The 18,712-nt window shown below is 42.9% G+C and overlaps 1 long non-coding RNA gene and 1 other non-coding gene across 3 annotated transcripts in view; both read right to left on the bottom strand.

Annotated features, from left to right (window-relative positions):
- The window catches only part of LOC139036486 (uncharacterized), a 48,617-nt gene extending 42,891 nt beyond the window's left edge, over nucleotides 1-5,726 (bottom strand). For both annotated transcript variants that reach the window (XR_011489248.1, XR_011489247.1), the window contains exon 1: nucleotides 5,625-5,726. This is a non-coding gene — a long non-coding RNA (uncharacterized lncRNA). The remainder of the gene's footprint in view (nucleotides 1-5,624) is intronic.
- An 11,255-nt stretch (nucleotides 5,727-16,981) lies between these two features.
- TRNAV-CAC (transfer RNA valine (anticodon CAC)) lies at nucleotides 16,982-17,054 on the bottom strand. Its single transcript has one exon. It is a non-coding gene; the product is annotated as a tRNA-Val (tRNA).
- Between the last annotated feature and the right edge of the window lie 1,658 nt (nucleotides 17,055-18,712).

The following is an 18,712-nucleotide window of genomic DNA, read 5'->3' as shown; positions in this document are numbered from 1 at the left end:
GCATCTGTTGTACCAGAGTTGGTTCTGCCTTTAGGAAGCCTAGGGTGTCAGCCTTAATTTTACTAAGCATGTTAATTCTCATCATATATCCAGGAATTGAGGAAATTGCCACTGGGTGAGTCCATGCCTTAGTAGACCCTCTGTTGAATGGACCTGCTAAGACTGCATTTACCACCTAATCTCCACCTGCCCGTACTCAGGAGGGCAGTTATCAGGTCAGCTTGCCCTGCATCCAATAGTCCTCAAAAGGTGTGGCTCCACCGCTCTCTTCAGTATATGGTACCCAAGTAAACCTTTGGGGGAAAGACCAGGAAAATCACTGCTTTCCACAACTGTCATGATGTTTTGGGGTCCTTTATGGCAAGCCAGCCTCTCTTTCAATCGATGAGTTTTAGGTCTAAAAGCTATCTAGAAAAAGAGCAAGGTCCCTACCTTGCCATTGTGGTGACTGACCTCAGCCTCCTACTCACCTGTTTTTGAGGTTCTTTGATTTTAGACATTGGCTAAGACCCTCCAAGTCTGCCCATCTCTCTTGTCTGAGGACCAATACATTCTAGTAACCATCTCTCTGGACCTCTTCAGGTAGGAGCTATTCAAACTCTGTGGCCCGTTCTGGTCATTACACCCAGCTGGTTTCTGAGGTAGTGTTCAATGCATCCACCTGGCATCACCTTGACTACTAGGGATCCCAATTCTCGAACAACATCTGCGTCCATTATCTGTGACATACAGAAGACAACCTCTACTGAGCTCCCAAAAATGTCGGTGCTTCCGTAGCCAGCACATCTCTAATCATCTTAGTAAATAGATGTCCTTTAGGGTCTCCTAAATGTTAGTGGTGTCAGCTGGTGAGTTCTCCATCTTAAATATCAAGTCATTGCAGCAGGCCCACCTCTCAGGGACTTTTGATCCCTTCCTCCATGGTTGCCATGGCAGTTTCAGCATCTCTGCTTCATTGAACATGACCCATCACTTTCTCTGAGCAAAGCCATACGCCCAAGTCCTCGTTCTTGGACTCTTGCCAGGTTGGGCCCTCCTAATTAACAGGAATCTCTCCATATTGACAAATATCCTCTTTATCCAGACATACATGGATCCAGCTTAATTTTGAACCACCAAGAGTTACTCTCAGATGTAGATTTCCTGTTCCTGCCAGGACTGAGTAGCCAGGGCCTGGAGTGATTTGAGGGTACAAATTCCTTCCCGTGTCTTGGCATGTGCCAACCTGGGATTTAACCTCAGATGCGTCTGGTGGTCTGGAGGGGACAGAAGAGCAGATGCCAAAGAAGGACAGGCATTAACCTGACCACACCAGCCTCCGCCTCATTTAAAGCTTCTGCATGGCCCTCAGGAAGGGTCAGGGAGTGTTATTTTTTATGAGGGAGAAAGAGCCCTTTTCTTAATGGGGGAAGGGCTGCAGAAGGCTAGGGGATTTTGCATATTGGTGGCTTATAAATACAAATACCCTGATCGCCCCATCCCAAGCTTTAATGTTCTACTTCTTTCCTATCAGGGCCCTGACTTTGGCTGGAGACGTGCCACGGCTAAGAATTCGACCTTCCATAAAGCTCTGCTAATCAACTAATCAGTCCCTGAGGCCGGAACTCAGCTCAATCTGCCCTCTAACTTAAGGAGAAACTCGGATTTGTTTAGGGGCTTCCCAGGTGGTGCCAGCGGTAAAGAACCGGCCTACCAATGCAGGAGACATAAGAGACGTGGGTTCAATCCATGGGTTGGCAAGATCCCCTGGAGAAGGGAATGACAGCCCACTCTAGTATTTTGCCTGGAGAATCCCATGGACAGAGGAGCCAGGCGGGCCACAGTCCATAGGGTGACGAAGAGTCAGACATGACCGAAACAGCTTAACATACATACAGGATTTATGTAATGCTGCTAAGAAAACCCTGTCTTCCACACTATGCTTTGAATTGATGACTGATAACCCCAAGCCTAACATTTTCTTCCTTCAAATCATCAATGCAAGCCTCTGATTCCATAGCTCTTTGATGACTAAAGTATAACTTTCAAACAGATGAGATACTATATAAGCCAATGAATCTATTTCCCCTACATTTCAACCCAGGGTAAGAGAGGTAAATATCTGTGCAGCTGCACTGGTGCACACCAGGGATCAGAAATACTGCATCTTCCACCAGGGACACTGCAAAGAAATGTGTATGAAATGGACTATTCTTTAAAAAGGGCTACTTATTAAAAGGGGTAGTTATGTATTATGAGGAGGAAAAAAGGAGAAAATGGATTCCTACCTTATACCATACCCAAAATGAATTACAGGTAGACTATAAACCTAAGTGTCAGAAGAAAAGCAGTGAGCTTTAAAAAATATTCTTACAGCCTCAGAGTATGGAAGGATTTTTAAAATATATACACACACATGTAGTTGAAGCCCAGAGAATCTCTTTCACATGTGCACCAAAGGACACGAAAAGAATGTTCCTGGTATTATTGTTGAAAAAGCAAGAAAGTCAGAAACAACCCAATTGTTTCTTGATGGGAGAATGGATCAATCATGGTATTTTCTTACAATGGAATATTATACATCACCAGATTCGTAATGAAATCAATGACCTACAGCCACAAACACCGATATGAATGAATCCTCAACATTCTGAAAGCAAGTTGCTGCTCAATACAAACAGTGCAACATTGTTTCCAGTTGGCTCTAGTGGAAGGGAGGACGTGAGATCAGAGAGCAACCCCCAGGATGGTTAATAATCTCAACCTCATTAGAATATGTGTATTTGATTCTTTTCTACATACTTAACAGGTCATATTTTTTAATAAAAAGCTAAAATTTATTTGACTGTATCCTTTGCCTCAAGCTGTTTGCAATCTAGGGAGGGAAGTGAGACATATTTTTTTTTAAAGTAAACTGAGACAAAATGTTTAAGAAAACTGCACGGGGGGGGGTAGGAATAGAACTAATCATAACTGGGATGATCACGAAAGGTTGGTTACATTTGAGATGAGCCTTGCGAAGACTTTTAAAGAGATGAGAGAAAAAGAGGAAAGTTACCACCCAAGGCAGATTAGAAGAGTTTGCAGAGGATGCTGGGAAATGAGGGCGATGCTATGTGATCCCACCCGCTAGGAATTCCTACCATTCCGCTCCTTTAGAACAATCTCCACCATAACGAGGGGCTACTCATTTGCTCCAGTGAAAAAGAAAGAGCTCAGCTAAAGAAAGCTTTGAGCTGTAGCTTTGCCGTGCTTCCACTCTATGATCTGGGATGGCCCCTTCTTCTGTGTAAAATGGAGATGCCACACAGTTACCACATAGTTATTTAAGGTATGAAAAATGTGAGTCAACCATGGAGAACAGTATGGAGCTTCCTCAAAAAACTAAAAATAGAGCTACCATCTGATCTTGCAATCCCAGTCCTGGGCATATTCCGGGAAAGATGAAAAGCGTAACTCAAAAAGGTACATGCGTCCCAGGGTTCATTGCAGCCACTGTTAACAATAGCCAGGACAGGGAAGCAACCTGGGTGTGCATCAACAGATGAATGGATAAAGAAGATGTGGTGTATATATATACCTTGGAAAACTACTCAAGTGTACAAAAGAATGAAATCATGCCATCTGCAACCACATGGACAGACCTAGAGATTATCATACTAAGTGAAGTAAGTCAGAAAGAGAAAGACAAATACCATATGATATCACATATGTGGAATCAAAAACATGACACAAATGAATCTATATATTGTAGAAAACACAAACAGACTCACAGATACAGAAAACAAACTTAGGGTTACCAAAGGGAAAGGCGGGTGGCTGCTGCTGCTGCTGCTGCTGCTAAATCGCTTTAGTCGTGTCCGACTCTTGTGAGACCCCAGAGACGGCAGCCCACCAGTCTCCCCCGTCCCCAGGATTCTCCAGGCAAGAACACTGGATTGGGTCCCCATTTCCTTCTCCAGTGCATGAAAGTGAAAAGTAAAAGTGAAGGGGGGTGGAGGGAGGGATAAATCAGGAGACTGGGAGTATCATATACACACTACTATGCATAAAGTAGATAAATAACCAAGAACCTACTGTATAGCATGGGGAACTATACTTTACATTATGTAATAAACTATAAGGAAAAAGTATTTGAAAAGGAATATACATGTGAATATGTATATATGTGTATATGTATATATATGTTATGCATGTTCAGTTATACCCACACATATTTATGTGTAATGGGATGGCTGTGCTATACACTTGAAACGATACTGTGAATCAACTATACTTCAATTAAAAAAATTATTTTCTAAATGTGGGCAAATATTGGCTCGTCTATTCTCAGGACACAGTTATGTCAATGGCTTGATTTTTATCTTTGGCTTGATTTGTGTCTAAATTCTATGTAGAGTGGACATTGCTTCCTTGGGCTCAGAGAAAAGCAGACTCAAGACCAGACTGGCCATCACATGGAAAGCTTGAGGAAGGTATTCCCACCCCACCCCATCCTGAGGCTCAGGCTCCAGATTGAAAAGCAAGAGGAAAACTGACTGGGAATCTGCTCAGTTATCCTCCAGGGCAGCAGCTGCCTGCATACCAAGCAAGGAAAATTTCGGACCCTGCTTTTGACCTCCATGGAAGAGAAGGTCCTGACCCATTCATGTCTGATCAATGGGTCAAGATCAAGGGCAGTGGCCTGTCCTGATCTACGGCCCTGTGAAGTCAGAGGCCCAGTGACATAGCTGATCCACTGTCAGAACAGTCTAAACAGTTGAGGTTATCATGAACTCCCTGTTCACCAGGCATTTCTCTCCTGTAAGTAAACAAGTCAGCTTATGGTTTCAGCTGATTTTTTAACCCTAAAATGAATGTCTCCAAAGAGCTTAGTGTACTTTTAGGAAATGTCCCCTTTTCAGTTCCTAGCTTGGGTGACATCAGATAGAAGCTTCCAGATGGAGAATAGGCTTCTCTGGAGGAAAGTTTTGACCTTTAAAGAAGGTGTGAAATAGCCTCTCTTGATTTCAGCCAGGCCTTTGGGTTCCAACCTTGATAACCAATGCCCAGAACAGTTAGATGTGAAACTTTGATTTACTGTATGAGTCAGCCGAAGCTGGCCTGGGACAGGGGAATACCCCATCCACTAGACAAAACCTCACTGTGGCCCAGGGGGTGGGCTGACTCAGCCCACAGCTACTCTTGAGAATCTCCAGCCAAATATTTTCCCCCACTTTGCTCAAGTACCTGAGGGGCTTTTCCTTTGTTTAAAAATGAAAAAAAAAAAAAAAAAAAGGTGACAACATACCAAATGGTATTTCAGAAGCTGGTCTCCAAACTGTTAAATCCTGAATCCTTTGAAGGAAACTTCTTTGTTTGTTTGTTTTCACTTTTTATTATGAGACATTTCAAAATTATTTAGTACGAATTGCCAGGTACTGATCACTCAGCTTCAGCAGCTGTGAATTCATGGAATATCTCACTTCATCTCTACCCTCCCTTACTTCCCCCACCCCATCCCCTGGGTTATTTCAAAGTAAATCCCATATGTCATATCATCTCATCAGTAAATTCAATGGGGTTTTTAAACTCTTGTTTCAGAAGTTAAACAAGCTATGGCCAAGCAAGTGGACTCTGTCAGCAGTAAGAACCCATCTACTCACCACTTACGGACAGCGACTTGTCCTAGGTAATGGGGTTGGTGAGTCACAGGGCCAGGGATAAACACATGCTGTCCAGCTTAGCAGAAGATAAATGATTGAAACTCAGAGCCCTGGTCAAACTGCAAGTGACTCTCTAGTAAGAGATACTGAATGGGGTAGGTTACTACTGGCTTGCATAATAGATTTAATCAGTAATTTTTCAAGCACCTGCTATGTTCAGAAAAAACACTTCTCCATAAGGAGCATTTTGCAATGTGCAAAGTCCTTTGAACACCCTGGCAGTCCTCCTAGGGTTACCATTGTGCATGCTTTAGGAAGGAACAAGCGAAAGCTCTGAACAGCCAACCAAATCTCCCAGACATTCACTGGTAAGAGGCCAGATTTTCCAGTATACAGCTGAGATGTTGCTATCAGCAAACATGCCAAGAAAAGCAAAAAGCATTAAACAAACGTAAGTCTCCCTCTCTACCAAAAAAACAAGCATGCACACAAAGAGTGGGCCATTTTTACTGAAGGAAAGTAAATAGAGTGTCAGCTCCTGAACTACAAATTACCTATGATAACTAAAAGGCTGCCTGTCTTCATGGATGACTGGACCTGCAATCTATGCTGTCGTAAGTTTGAAAAGATGAAATATGCCCCCAGAGAAAAGGCGATCTCTTATAGGAAATTCTGAATTACTATTAATAGAAGCCTCTGTGTCCAGCTCAGTCACCCTCCCCCCACCCCACCCTGGGGCCACATGGCCTAGCCCATCCACCAGAAGGAAAGGGTATTTTTGAATGTCAGACACAACTCAGAGCCACACAAAGTCCATCAGAAGTTCAGCGTCAAGGTTGGGGCAGGCGGTGGGAGGTGGGGGAGGGAATGCAATAGATAAAGGAATTTCAAGAAGTCATAGAAAAAAAAAATGCAAGCACTGAAATTACATTTCCTGTAATTTCAGGGAAAACATTCACTGTCATCATTCAGTGAATTGCGTCCACAATTCTGCTTGTTTGCAGGGAAGGAGAGGAGGCTGGCATGTTTCCTGCTGTCTTCACTCCTTCTGGGAACTCTTACAAAACCACCCGTCCAGTCTTATTTTTTCTTTTTTTTTTATGGCAGTAGAGTTGATTTATAGTGTTGTGTTAATTTCTGCTGTACTGCAAAGTGATCCAGTTATACATATATATCCTTTTTCATATTCTCTTTCATTATGGTTTATCACAGGATATTGACTATAGTTCCCTGTGCTATACTGCAGGACCTTATTGTCCATCTGTTCTATATATAATAGTCTGCACCAACTAACCACAAACTTCCAGCCCAGTCCTCTGCATCTTATGTCTTGAAACCTCTCAACCAAAGTATTTATCACTCATTTAATAAAGCACTCTTCCTATACACTGAATAACAATGATCGTATTAATTATTTCAGTGTACCAAAAGGAAAAAGTGCTTACTTGACTTATTAAGGCATATGGCCTTGAAATACTTTTGCATGAAGTATTTAAAATCTATTTCTAAACAATCAAACATCCATAACAAGCACATTTTCAAGCAATTTCATGTTTAGTCTGTTCTAGGGAATGATGTCTTTTATTGTAGATTTAATCAAAGAGACCTTTAAGAAGCCTGCTTGGACTTTCATGGTGGTCCAGTCAGTAAGACTCCCTGCTTCCAATGCAGAGGGTGAGGGTTTGATCTCTGGTCTGGGAATTAAGATCCTATATGTCACGTGGCACAGGCAAAAGGAAAAAAAAGACGCAGCAGCCATGGTTATCTCTAAACACAAGAGCTAAATATTCAGTCAACTTTCTGAGTGTCTTTGTCAAATCATGATTTTTAATACTTCTTTGACTTCGCTTTTTCTCAGATAGAAGCCACTGCTTACTCAGAGAAACTTTTTAAATTACAGTAAAATCGCCAGTTCTGAGGCAGCAGATCCTAATTCCAAGTAAAATTACCAATTCCAAGGAGGCAGTTTCTCCTCTGTGAAGGGGCTAAGATGTGTGTCTCCTATTCCAGGGGCCCAAGAGGAAACGGTGTGGGAGTGGAAGTCAAGGCAGGAAGGCATTATGGGAAAGTCTTTAAATGCTAAAGAACCTTGTTAATGAGAGACACAACATTGTTTGCCTCACTGATCTTAGCTTCCAGTCTTCAGAGGGCCCTTCCCCACTGATTTCCTTAAAATGGAAGGTCAAAGCCATCCCAACCTCAACCCCTTTGCCCTCAAAAAACTAACAACCTAGATTCAGTTCTGTGGTTGTTGTTCTTCTAAAGAATCTAACCAGACTTTTTTTCTCACAGGAGCTTTGTAAACACCCACTTACCACCCTCCTCTGATGCTCCCGAGCTGTGAACCAGGTTGGGATCTCATGTCTGGTGGGTTTCTTTAAGGCCAATAAGCAGTTAATGTGGGTTTGGAGTTTAGATTCTATCCTGAAGTTTAGACAATGCTGACCACGAATTCATTTTTTTTTTTTTAAATACACCCTTCAGCAGCAGTCTAGCTCGTGTCTGTTTGGAAGAGCAGAGCTCTACTGACTCCAGATGTGTCTCTGCTCTGAAGGAACCAGAATCAGTTTTCCAACCACATCTCCTTAAATTCCCAAACAAGGACATGAAGAAGTGATTTGGTGAGGGGACACCGTCTGGGATATTGAGCACTAACTGTAAGTGAGGTCAAGCCATATTCCCAACATTTTGTATGCATTACCTCATTGAACTCTCATAACTCTTTGAGGCAGCAAAATTATAATCCCATTGTACAGATAAATAAAACCAATACATGGAGAAGTTAAGTAACTTCCCAAAGCACAGAGAGATTCAAGAGTGTTCAGTCGAGATTTAAATTGATCTCGGGGGGTCCTGGTCTGGAGCAGCTTGAAGCAAGCAGAGATTTTGTTCTTGGCCAGAGATTGAGGTCAGGTCATGGCAGTGAGAGTGCTGAATCCTAGCCCCTAGACCAGAAGTCAGCAACAAGGCCCTGGCCCTTCAGCTTTGCAGAAAAGAATTCCCTCAAGACAGTAAGTAGTGAAACAAGTAAAGTATTTATTAGGAGGAAAAGAGTACAGTACCTGTTCGTAGACACATCAGCAGACTCAGAGGGAGAGTCGTGCCCTCATGGGCGTTTGAATCACTTTTAAGGGACATTTCTTCCAAGTTTCCTTGACCAATGATTTTGATTTGCCTGTTTCAGAGTCTGTATTTTGTATAACTCAGGATCCTCCTACAGCTACATGTTTATCTCTCAGCCAAGATGGATTCAGGTGAAGAGGCCTATGGGTAGGTTGACATCATTTCCCTTTTGACCTCCAAGGATACTTTCTGTGCATGTGCAGTTGGCTAGGTCTCCTGACTTCAAGAATGAGAAATATGTGGTCTCTTCTACCTGGGCAGGGCCTATCCTTGTCTCTAGATTGTCCTGCTGTTCTCATCTTGGAGTATCAGTCCAGAAGGAATGAATCTCCAACTGCTTTCTCTTGAGGGAGGGGGCCCATCTACCTCCAGGAGGTTACCTGTTCCTTTTCTTCAGTTCGTGTCATCTGGTACTTTCTCCAAGCTTGGGCCACGATGCGCTCTTGACCTGCGTTATCTAACAGCAGCCCTATGAGGTAACACCATAAGTATCCCCATTTTCCATGTGAATTCTGAGGAATCTCAGTTAAAAACCATGCCCGTATGCCCACCACTGACAGTCAGCTTTGAGCATCCAACCATTAAATATGAGTGAACAGCCAAGGATCAGCAGACATCAGAAGAAGCCTTGTAGTAAGAAAAACAGAAGTCAAAGCAAACTAAGCAAGAATAAAAATGTAAAGAAAAGTAAGAAAAGAAAAAAAAAACACCTTTGTGAGTTTCTTCAGAACAAAATAAGACAAGATATTCTATCCATAAAATAAGAACAATGTTTTAAAAGAAGTTTTCCTGAGACAAATGTGTTTAAACTTAATATATAATAGGAGAACACATTTTAATTTCTGAAAGGTTTTGAAGTTAAAATTGAAAAAATATCCTAGAAATTAAAAAGGAAAAATAGGAGGGAAAAAATCATAAGAAATTTATAGGTGCTGATTAAGAGTTGAGGGAAAAAGCTGAGAAAATAAATGAGAACACAACACTAAAGAAATTATGCATATGAATTTCCCCAAGGCTCAAAATGAGTTTCCAAGTTAAGAACCCCAGGATGCCTGAAAAATGTGCTGAGACACATCACCACAGTGTTTCAGAACACTGGAGTTAAGGGTCAAGAACTGGAATGACTTTAAAGTTGTTAAGAGAAATACTAGAAGGTAGGAGAAAACAGAACAAAATGCCTGCAGAGTTTTGAAGGGAAGTTACTTCTTATCTAGATACCTACGCACAGCTGTTTATTAAGTATGAGAGTTCTTCCTGAGGCAGAAATTTCCTCTGTCCTTCTACGTCCTTCTGTCTGGTCTAAGAATTAAATTCACGTGAGACAGATAAACAAAATCAAACAGAAGTTTAATAACATGCATACACAGGAGAGGGGCTTCCCTGCTGGCTAAGTGGTAAAGAATCTGCCCGCCAATGCAGGAGACACAGGTTCAATCCCTGGGTTGGAAGAGCCCCTGGAGAAGGAAATGGCAAACCACTCTAGTATTCTTGCCTGTGAAATCCCATGAACAGAGAAACCTGGAGGTTCATGGGGTCACAAAAGAGTCAGACATGACTTAACTACTAAACAACAACATACATAGGAGAGACTCAGGAAAACTGAGTAATTCACCAAAATGGCCAAAGTTCTCATCTTAAATAGCATCTTCAACTGAAACCAAAAGAGGATGTTGGGGTACTGGTTTGGGACTTTAAAGGGGAGGGAGCAATTGACATGAGGATGAGAAAACAAACATTTGGTAGACAAATAGGACACAGAGTGGACTCTGATTTCTGGGCCCTGCCAAGTTTCCACCATCACACTTGGCCTGTAATCTTTGCAAGCATCTCAGGTAATAGATCTATTCTGGAAAAAGTCCCTTTATCTAAATTCTCTAGGCAGGTAAGAGGAAAGCGGAAAGTGACTTTCTGTGTCTTTTGGGCCTCGATTGCTCTCAGCGCAAAATAATTTGCATGCCAAGGAGACATTTTGGGGTGGCCAAGTTTCCTTCCCTACAGAGTAGAATAAAGACGTTTTCAGAGATGCAAGCTTTCAAAAACTACACCTTGTGCACTCCTCCTCAGGAAGCTACAGAGAAAGAACTCAGATCAAGAATTAAGCAGCTAAGAAATAAGATAGAAACCATGTGATAGTGAAAGTTCTCAAGGTCTCCAGCCTCATTTGGTGGCCCTTTGGAACAGAAAATCAGGAGATATACCAGCCTGTAAAGATGTGGGATGGCTGTTCAGCCCTTCCTTCAGGAGATAACTTGCAGAAGGGAAGCAGTCAGTGACAGCTTCCAGCTGGCAGCTCCCAGACAATGCCTCAGCATGGCAGTGTTAGGGGACTATTGAGCGAAATGGCCTGCCTTGGCCAGACTTGATGTTAACCACTTGTATGAGTTGTCTCCAGCAGGAGGTCCTGATAAGGAATATGGTGCTGTTGCTGAAAACTAACTGGGAGAATTTGGGAGGGGCCAAAAGGAGGGAGGAGCCACCAGCCCATAATATGTCCTACCAACCTCCCAGAATCCTTCACATGAGAATCCATCTTGGCTGGGAGATGCCAGTGCCACCAAGAAGGACCCTGAGTCAGACTGAATTGGGCCAAACAAGATGATTGGCCAGAGACAACCCAGAAACTAACCCCATTACCATGAACCCTGAGATTGTGAGCCAAGTGGCAGAGCAGTCCTCCTGGGTTCCCTTAACCTGCTGCTCTCTGCCTGGGTGCCCCTTCACAATAAAATCTTTGTTTTGTCAGCTCATGTGTCTCCTCGATGAATTCACTTCCAAGTGTTAGACAAGAGCCCACTCTCAGGCCCTGGAAGGGGTCCCCCTTCCTGCAACTGCAGGGTTCCTACAGCTGGTCATTTCTGCCCAACATAGCATTCTTCCAAGGAGACTCCAGCTGCCACCCTGAGGTTTCCTCAGAGCCACGGTGCAGTCTGAGACTCTTCCTACCACAGCGTTCTTCCTTCCTCCTCTCCTTTCCCGGATGTCAGACCTGCATCCCAGTCTGAAGGCTCTCCCTGCCTTCCCCTACCACTTTATGTTCCCCCTGCCCAGGAATTTGTCCTAATAAATCTCTTTGCTCTTTAAATACCATCTTGGTGTCTGCTTCCAGGAGAACCCAAATTGGCAAAAATCCAAAACAAATTTAGGTCAGAAGTTTCCTGAAAAAGCTTCTTCAAGAAGAAAAAATATTAGAATACCCAGGATTTATTTTATTGAGCGATATTAACACAAGTGAAAGTGAGAAGTGGATAATTAGTGATAAATACATAGGCAGTTAGCCTCCTGCCTGCCCTCAATAAAGGCAATAGTTAACCCTGGTGGGGAAAAACCTAGTTTACTATGTTGACTGAAAAATGTACAACAATAGAAGTTGAGAACTATGCTTTATTCAGCAGACATACTGAGGACTTAAGCCCAGAAAGCAGCCTCTCAGGTAGCTCTGAGGGACTGCTCTGAAGATTTCAGGGAGGAGCCAGGACTGATGGGGAGGTTTGTAACAAAAACCAGTTAGTCAGAACATCCAAAGATGACTGTTAGTTAAAGAAAACTGGATATCTTAAGTTAATGAATTTAACACTTTCCATGTATGGGAAAATACAAGAGCCTGGGCTCACTGAATTCATTCCCTTGATATGAACCTTAGCTGTCTAGGGCCAGTTTCCTACTTTCTCCATCCTGAATCCCCTCGGGGTGCACACAGTCAGGCAGCTACAGTGGCTGCTGGCTTGATGACAGCAACATCCTTTTCACTGATACAGCAGGCAACATTTTTCATTCACAACCATTTGGCTCAGCTCTAAATAGCATCATAATATTAATGCAAACACCACACAGTATAAACTAACTGAAGTTATAACACGTTGGAAGAATAAGAAATCAGAAAGTGTCCAAGGATATCACAAAGTTTCGTTCAGGAGGAGAATTAAATCCTCATCTTTCATATGGAGAAATCAATAGATGACACCTAAATAGGAAAATTAAGTAGTAAGTATGTTATTTAGTAAGTAAGTATGTTAGAGGAGAGTGAAAAAGTTGGTTTAAAGCTCAACATTCAGAAAACTAAGATCATGGCATCTGGTTCCATCACTTCAGGGCAAATAGATGGGGAAACAGTAGAAACAGTGACAGATGTTATTTTGGGGGGTTCCAAAATCACTGCAGATGGTGACTGCAGCCATGAAATCAAAAGACACTTGCTCCTTGGAAGAAAAGTTATGACCAACCTAGACAGCATACTAGAAAGCAGAGACATTACTTTGCCAACAAAGGTCTGTCTAGTCAAAGCTGTGGTTTTTCCAGTAGTCATGTATGGATGTGAGAGTTGGACTATAAAGAAAGCTGAGTGCCCAAGAATTGATGCTTTTGAAATGTAATGTTGGAGAAGACTCTTGAGAGTCCCTTGGACTGCAAGGAGATCCAACCAGTCAGTCCTAAAGGAAATCAGTCCTGAATATGCATTGGAAGGACTGAGGATGAAGCTGAAACTCCGATACTTTGGCCACCTGATGCTAAGAACTGACTCACTGGAAAAGACCCTGATGCTGGGAAAGATTGAAGGCAGGAGGAGAAGGGGACGACAGAGGATGAGATTGTTGGATGGCATCACCGACTCAATGGCCATGAGTTTGAGTAAACTCTGGGTGATGGACGGGGAAGCCTGGTGTGCTGCAGTCCATGGGGTCGCAAAGAGTCTGACATGACTGAGCGACTGAACTGAACTGAACTGATGTTATTTAGTGATGAAGTGAATGTTACCAAAATAATCAATTAAAACTGCTGAAAGTAGATGCCCTTAGGGAGCAGAAAATGGAGGGGGGAGTTCAAGGAACTGGGTTTGGGAGTTAAAAACCATGAAAACAATTCAGCTCTTAAACCATGTGAAGCTATAATTTTTATTTAAAAATACATTGCCAAGGGACTTCCCTGGTGGTCCAGTGGTTAAGAGTCTGCCTTGCAATGCGGAGGACATGGGTTCAATCCCTGATCAAGGAACAAAGATCCCACATGCCAAGGGGCAACTACCCTGTACACAACACTAAAGACAGTCTGAGAGTCATAGTGAAATATCTCACATGACACAACTAAGAGCCAATGCAGCCAAATAAACAAACATGTAACAAATAATTGACTTTAAAAATATATTGCCAAACAAAAATATACAATAAAAGGAACCAAGTAAAAAGAAAGGGACTTCCCAGGTGGAGCTCATGGTAAAGAACCCACCTGCCAATGCAGGAGATGCAAGGGACACAGGTTTGGTCCCTGTGTCAGGAAGATCCCCTGGAGGAGGGCATGGCAACCCACTCCAGTGTTCTTGCCTGGAGAATCCCATGGACAGAGGAGCCTGGCAGGCTACAGTCCATGGGTTCACAAAGAGTCTGAAGCAGCTTAACACACACACAAGTAAAAAGAAACAGGAAGGACCCTAGGCAACCTCAGAGGAGAGAAGAGTTAGGTAGGTGTGAGGTGAGAGTTAACCCAGTGAGCTGGACTGAGCATCTCATGCGCGTCTGACATGGGATTGGGCAAGGTGAATGTGGTTGGCATGTGGTGAGCAGAGACGACAAGGACGCAGAGGAGGCAGGCAGAGAAGTAGGGACACAGATGACCTTGTCAGCCACATCATCTCGGGACATTTTCTTAGGAGCCATAGGAAGACTGAATTGTTCCCTTTGATAAGATGTCTCAGATGAACACCTACGATTAGTGTCTAGGATGCTGAGAACTTGTTGGAGGGAGACGGGAAAAGGAGGGGGAAGAAAACAGGTGTCCTGGATGTTGGCAGGCATCTTGGAGGATGGCTGTGCACCTTGGATAAAGCACATACCTAAGCGCAGGATGGGAACAAAGGATGTGAATGTGTTCCATTTTTGTGATAATGGTTAAGTTGTCTGAAAGTTTTCTGGGTCAAGATGTCAAGCAAGCAGTTAGATTCACCCACTTAATAGAAAAATCTGGCAACTTTGAGTCATTAAGGCATAGACAGATGGTAATTGAAATCCTTGGGAATAAGTGACGTGTTTCAGGAAGAGAGAACCAACCTCGGGCAAAGCCCTATGAGCCCAACAAGGGCTGAGTATGGAGCAGCCAAGGAAACAAGAGAGGGAACAGTCAGATGGTGGAGTGTGTGTGTGTGTGTGTGTGTGTGTGTGCGTTGGGGGGCGGGAGTGTGTGTCTAACAGTCTTTCACTGGAAAATTCACTGTGATACATCATTCAGATATTCAGCTGGAACTCTCTCATGGTGACTGAAGTTTGGCCACCTAGAGGGGCTGCAGGCTGACCCCAGAGCTACTAAAGGTAGTGCTGCTGTGCTGTCCTCAGTCGTGTCCGACTCTTTGTGACCCCATGGACTGTAGCCCACCAGGCTCCTCCATCCATGGGACTTAGTAGAGGCAGAGGGAAAAGAGGATGCAAAGTCCCCAGGAGCTTTATGCCCGAGAAGCCTGATGCTGCTCCCAAAGGCTGAGACACAGAAAATGACTCAAAAGAAGAAGAATAGTAAAAGAGAACAACAGGAAAAAAATATATTGTGGGACTTCCGTGGTGGTCTAGTGTTTGAGACTTCACCTTCCAATGCAGGGGGAGTGGGTTCAATCCTTGGTTAGGGAGCTAGGATCCCACACTCCTCAAGGCCAGAAAATCAGAACATAAACAAAAGAAGCAGCACTGCAACAAATTCAATAAAGACTTTAAAAGATGAGACTTCCCTGGTGGTCCAGTGATCAAGAATCTGCCTGCCAATGCAGGGGACCGGGGGTTCGATCCCTGGTCCGGGAAGATTCCACATGCCGCAAAGCAGCTAAGCCTGTCTACGACAACTCCTAGAGCCCACAGGCCTAGAGCGCAAGCTCTGCGACAAGAGTAGCCCCCACTCACTGCAGCTAGAAAAAGCCCGTGTGCAGCAACAAAGACCCAGCACAGTCAAAAATAAAATTTTTTTAATTAAAAAAACTTTATAGAATGGTCCACATTAAAAAAAAACAACTTAAAAAAATGCTATTGTGATAAACTGGAAATTAGCTAAACTTTCAGGAGTTTTGAGGCTTGTCTTAATAGGTGAAAAACAGTTGCAGCCAAAGGTTTATAAGAAACCATTTGATGTACAAACGCCAGACTGAGTGATTTCTTTGGTTTTTCGTCATTCATTTTGGGTAGATTGATGCAAATCCCCAAACGGCTTAACCCTAGCCACTGATGTGTGTCATTTCTGGATGGTTTCTCCTCACAGTGGGTTGCCCAGGGCAGGTATTGTCAGAACCTCCAGCTGTGCCAGGCCTGCTTATCACACCCTGTGACTGAGGTCTTTCCAAGTGCTAAAACCACTTCCTAAGTACAAGAAACGAGATGTTTTTCTACTCAGGTAAAATGCAAAATATAAACACAGGCCCTCTTGAAAGGGTACCTGAATAAAATTATGCCAAACTGGAACATTTACTTTAAAAGTCTGGAGATAATGACCCCTTTGTTGAAACGGTCTTATCAGTTGCTACCTGTGCTTGGCACGCTGTCTTCATAAAGCAACATCAAAAACCTGATGGGAAGGCGTTATCATTCTTTTACTTCAGCAAAAAATAAATAAATGAAGATTCTGGGCTTTGTGTCCCAGTATCCTCTGGGTATTGTCTGCATATATTCTGAATTTTGTCTTGATTGTTGTGGATGTTAAATAAATAATAAGCGTCTCAGGAGAAGAACAGTTAATGCTAATAGATGTTAACTCATGGCAGTGAAAATAGGGCATCAGAAAAATCAGAGAAAGGTGGTTTTGACCATGGAGACTGTGATTGGTATGGTCACTACTGTAGTGAAAGGAAATGCAAATTTTTTTTATTTTTCCTGTCCTGAAACAAAGCTTATCAAAGAATACTTTTGAAAAAATTACATTAAAAGAATAATGTATATATTTCTCTTTTCATCTATTCCTTTAAAAAAATTGTTATTGAAGTATAGTTGATTTAAAATATTACATTAGTTTCAGGTGTATAGCAAAGTGATGCAATATTTTTCTAGATTATATTCCATTTAAAATTATTATAAAATACTGGCTCTATTCCCAGGCTGTACCACATAATTTTGTAGCTGATTTATTTTATACATAGTTGTTTGTTCTTCTTATGCCTATTATTTTACCTTTCTTTTTAATCATTTTGCATTTTTTGTTGTTTATTTAGCTTCACAAGATCTATGATCTTCATTGCAGCATGCAAAATCTTAGTTGCTGCAGGAAGAATCCAGTTCCCTGACCAGGGATCGAACCCAGGCCCTCTGCATTGTGAGTGCAGAGTCTCAGCCACTGGACCACCAGGGAAGTCCCCATTTCTTTACTTTTTTATTTGGACATTGGAGTGTCCCAGACAAAGGAGTGCTGTGGCAGCTTCACTTTGATGATGGGCACTGCACACAAGTCCCCGAGATGGCAGGGTCTGCCCCTGAGAATATGTAGTCCCTGGAGAAATGGGCTTCCATTGGAGCACTCTGTTGAATTCTGAAGATAAATCCACCAGACTGAAACCTTCATAGGTTCCCTATTACAATCACATTAAACTTTTTATATCTTTCTTTCAAAAATATCTATAATTTGAATGCATCCATCCTCAACCTCCCATTCTAAACTATGATGTAACAGACTTAGCTTCAGTGTCTTTTGAACCATGTTGTTCTAGAAACAGGATGGAACCAGCTGTCAGAAACACCTAGGCCCTCGGCAACTGTGGGTTTTTTTGGACCATCATCCTACTTTCTTGGAAGATCACCTCTCCAGCTCTGAATCCTGCTAAATCTTCCCCAGACCTCTCTCTGCTGTGATACTCAATCGATCCTTTCACCTTATAGCATATTTTCCATTCGTGGTTCAGGCATTTGTGGCCACGAAACTAAAAAATTACATAAGATGATGCTAAACTCTTCCATTTAGTTCTCAACAGCTATTGAACACTGAGGAGATCAAACAAGTCACTCTTAAAAGAAATCAGGCCTGAATATTCATTGGAAGGACTGATGCTGCAGCTGAAACTCCAATATTTTGGCCACCTGATGCGAAGAACTGACTCATTGGAAAAGACCCTGATGCTCAGAAATATTGAGGGCAGGAGGAGAAGGGGAAGGCAGAGGATGAGTTGGTTGGATGGCATCACCAACTCGATGGACATGAGTTTGAGCAGGCTCCGGGAATTGGTGATGGAGAGGGAAGCCTGGCTTTCTGAAGTCCATGGGGTCACAGAGCTGAACACAACTAAGCAACTGAACTGAACTGATTAGTTCTAAGTAGCCAGTTCTATGGGCTTCCCAGGTGTTGCTAGTGGTAAAGAACCCACCCACCAAGCAGGAGACCTAAGAGATGTGAGTTTGATCCCTGCGTCAGGAAGATCCCCTGGAGGATGGCATGGCAACCCACTTCAGTATTCTTGCCTGGAGAATTCCATGAACAAGGGAAGCTGGTGGGCTATGGTCCATGGGGTTGCAAAGAGTTGAACATGACTGAATGATTTAGCACTCATGCACAGTCAGTTCTAGAGACAGTAGTTTAGAATAACACTTTTTTAGATGAGGAGAATTCATTTCTCCAAAGACTTAGGTGTTAATACTGTAGTGTTTATAGATTGGCAGAGAAACAAGGGAGAGCGTGGGAAGGAAGTGGTGAGGGCGAGGTGCCCAGAGTCCCTCTGAGAAGTAAACAGCGGTCACCACCGGTCCAGGGAAATTTCTCTCTCAGGCCCTGTGAACAGAGCTGCACGCTAGAGTGATTCCCCAATACCCCTTCCAAAAATGCCCTGGGAGCCTCCACAGGGACCCAGTCCTGACCTTGACTGACCAGATGGTTTGCATCATGTAGCCAAGAAGATTCAACCTCTCTCCCCCTTTCTCTCTCTCTCCTTTTGAAATGAAATTTCAACTTTTCAAGCAGGAAAACTGTGAACAAAGCTTGCTGCAAATTCCAAATCTCATCCATACATAAACTTTCAAGTT

This window comes from Odocoileus virginianus, chromosome 9 (assembly GCF_023699985.2).
Source record: "Odocoileus virginianus isolate 20LAN1187 ecotype Illinois chromosome 9, Ovbor_1.2, whole genome shotgun sequence".
NCBI lineage: Eukaryota > Metazoa > Chordata > Mammalia > Artiodactyla > Cervidae > Odocoileus > Odocoileus virginianus.
The sequence above is the reverse complement of the archived record's forward strand: the minus strand, read 5'-3'. Positions and strand labels throughout refer to the sequence as shown.